Consider the following 4,014-nt stretch of genomic DNA (forward strand, 5'->3'; position numbering starts at 1 on the left):
GCAAAGTAAGATCTACAAATAAGTCAACTTGACCAAAACAGTCATTTGAAAATACTGAGCTAAGTTCATTATAGATAGAGAAAATTGTAAACAGCAAGAATGTTCAGTAAAGTAAGATTGACAAACACATCATCATCACCAATTTGAAAACATAATTTTCTCATAAATTCTATTCTCATCTATTATGTATGTTCTTTATTTAATATGATCAAAGACAAAGGTGACCGACACTGGCTCTTTAGAGCCTATAGTTATTCCCATTCAAATTTCTGTTAACAAATTTAGTCTTTTGAATACAAGAAGTGTATATATATGTTTGCAATTAAGAGGGAATCCTCATTTGAAAAAGATTTTGTTTAATAAACTTTTAAAAGCACACCACATTGCATAAAACTAGTTGTAACAACACATACATGTTCATTTTGTCAATCGTTAATTTTATTCAGACTTATTCACACCAGTTTATCGGTATTGATTGATTTGGTGTTGTTATATTCCGCATGTTAGATTGAGACATACTTGCACATAAATATTTAATGTGTAGCGCGGGTAAATATGTGGGTTTATTTTTAACAGAAGATTTTTTTTTAACAGAAAGCACTTCTTACTTGTTTCATTCAAAGAAGTGTAACTGTTCTTTCATAGATTTAGATATTTCGGTCTTAAACGGGAAACTCCAAACTAAAATTTACGACAAAAGGGAAGATTTTTCGTTCCCTATTGTTAATTTTCCATTTTTAGATAGTGATGTTTCTTTGGCACCATCTTACGGTGTTTATATTTCACTGCTCGTTCGCTATGCCCGTGTCTGTTTTGATGTTTTTGATTTTAACGAACGTTATACATGTATATATGGTAAATTATTACGTCAGGGATTTCGATACCATAAATTACCTTTACTAAATTTTTGGTTTTGAAGTTTAGTTGTACCTAAAAACTAATTTCAAACGGGATAGTACATCCTCATTTTTACGAGAATGTTGTTAACCGTGCCAAAAAAATTAGAAACGATCCTGGTAAACATGTCAATCTTTTAAATAAACTTATTCTAAAAGGTTACCAATTCAACACTGTAATAATATCATTGACTTTTGTTTTTATTGATATAAATATTGATTTTGTTATCAGTAAATTAAAAGCAACTAAACATCACTTGAATGTTATATACATATACTCATTCATGGATCTAAAATCTGTCGGTACCTGTAATTCGGCTTTACACAAGGTCATGTTTTTCTCTGACTGTTTATGATGTCTTTACACTAAATCCATTGGATGATGGATGTGTACGGATTGATAATTTAGTCTTAGATACATGATTTTTTTATTAGTTGTTAGAGGCTTTGAACTAGCTGTCAGTTAACTGCAAGTACTCTCAGATCTGTACCTAGTGTCTTTTGTTGTTGTGATGTACAAATATCCGTCCGAGTCCACTTGCATTTTTCCCTTCTGATAAGTTAAGCCTTTTTCAACTGATTGTTATAGTTCATTCATATGTTGTTCTGTTATACCAACGTCTCAAGTTAGGGAGAGGGTTGGGATCCCGCTAACATGTTTAACCCGGAACATTCTGTATGTATGTGCCTGTAATTCAGTGGTTGTCATTTGCCTATGTGTTACATATTTGTTTCTCGTTCATTTATTGTACATAAATTAAGCCGTTAGTTTTCTCGTTTAAAAAATTGTTTTACATTGTTATAGCTGACTATGCGATATGGGCTTTGTTCATTGTTGAAGGCCGTACGGTGACCTACAGTTGTTAATTTCTATGTCATTTTGGTCTCTTGTGGAGAGTTGTCTCATTGGCAATCATACCACATCTTCTTTTATTTTTATAATCAAGCTTATGCTATACTTGGTTACACAGAAATAACTAATTCCTTTCCATAACAAATTATAAAAATATATCTATATTATATACACATTTCGTTTTATTATTTCAAACAATCAAAAGGATTTGGGCATACGAATTTATTCATCATTTTGGAATACATTGGGTAAGTCCCTGAGTGTATTATCAGCTCTCTTGGGTACTTGCAGGATTTATAACAATTATTTCTAAAAACTGTTTTCTTTAAAGGGGAACTTGTGAATAGAAACATGATCATTTAGGTGTTCTTCCATGAAACCCTTACCGCGGAGGGGAATCCGTTTGACTCTGCTTGTGGTTCAGGTACGCACCGTCGACTGGTCAGAAAGGATCTTGTAGAAAGTGCAACGTTCTCTGCACGTTCATAACCTTTGCATCTTGCAACAACTTTCAGATGGGTCATAAGGTGACCTGTGGCGAGACAAAACTTATGTCCATTTCCAATAGGTTCTTATTTTCTGTGGCAGCCTACATTTCCCAACCTTCATAACGTACGTCCTTTGTTACAGGACCTTCATATTGGATAAATTGTAAGTTGATTCTCGTCCGAAACATCCATGAAATAGACTTATTTCCGGTTTGGTACTTACATAGGCAACCCAACGGATGCCACATATGGAGAAGGTTCTCTGCTAACCTTTGCGGTGCACCTCATAATTTGTTGTATCAATTTTATAAGTATAGCATTGCCAATTTGCAACAATCGTCAAAATTCGATTTTGATCAATACGGCAAAAAACTACAACGCTCGATGATTTATGATTTTGTTTAAATTCATTTATGTTTATTGTCTATCATCTTTTTTCTGCATTGTCATATCTTTTTAATTCATTTTCGTGTTGTTGATCCTTACAGGTCAAACAAGCATAAGGTTTCAATAATCCTTCCAATCATAATGAAAAGTCTGCTATTCCAATGTTTATAAAATTTTGTTTACACTTAGTCTATGTAAATATTTGTATATTTTTATTTTATAACGATTTCTTCAAAAAGATTGTAAAGACACATTTAAGGGAACGCCTATTGAATTTCAAGAGGGAGGGGAAGATTTTTTCAATTTGAAAAAAAATTATTCTGGTCAAGCAGATAACAAAAATAAATTTCCCAAAATTATAGTGTTGAATATTTAAAAACGCGTCAAAAAGTCAAATAAACATGTTCGCACAAAACTGATTTTCTGACTAAGAAATATCATACCCCCTTGAAGTTAAATAATTTAACCCTAATCTTTGTTTTGTACGGTTTTTTTTTACTAAGAAAAATCATAACTCCCTTGAAGTTAAATGATTGAACCCTAATCTATTTTTTGTACGTTTGGCTCAAAATGTCACTTTGCAATTCAAAAAACCCAGAGCGTTTGCTAGAAATTTTTGATCCGCCAATATTCTATTAAATCAGTATAAGTCAGGACACAGTTTTGACGCTTTATCTGACAATCATAATTTTTAAAATATATTTGATGCCAAATTTTAGAGTTTATAGGAAACTAAAAAAAAATATATATAAAAAGATGTCGCTTGACAACTTTTGTAATCCGAAACAATATCAAAGTGAAACAAAAAGCCTAACTACTGCTTACAGTTCTTCTATAAAAGTATGCAAAACAAAACATTGATCAACTTACTTGCTATGTTTGCTTGGTTGTTTGCAAACAATAGGTAGGCGGAGTTTATGTCTGTTTTTATATATACTTGGATTTGATTGGACAATAAGAATGACATGAAATTAATGAAATATTTATTGTCCAATCATATTCTATTAAATAGTAAACAGACTGAAATAGACTACCTACCTGTTGTTTACAAACATCCAAACAAATATAAGTTAATCAATTGTTTGTTGTCTTTTATTCAAATGATTAATTACATGTATTTATAATATTCAATTTTACAGTAACTTATTTACGACACACGTCAGAGTCCATCGCAATTGAAAATTCAATTATACGTTCTCCTAACAAAAACAAGTGCAAGGAAATATCTGTAAAATTTACACTGAGGCAATATCTATGATTCACTTGCTTTGTCATTTAGCTATAGCATAATTTATGTTAGTAAACCATAAGTTAACGGCGCTAATGATTTCCGATCTTTTTACTTGTTATACCGTAAATTGAATGCAAAGGTGAGTAAAACTGGTATGCT

Source organism: Mytilus galloprovincialis, chromosome 13 (assembly GCF_965363235.1).
Source record: "Mytilus galloprovincialis chromosome 13, xbMytGall1.hap1.1, whole genome shotgun sequence".
Taxonomy (NCBI): domain Eukaryota; kingdom Metazoa; phylum Mollusca; class Bivalvia; order Mytilida; family Mytilidae; genus Mytilus; species Mytilus galloprovincialis.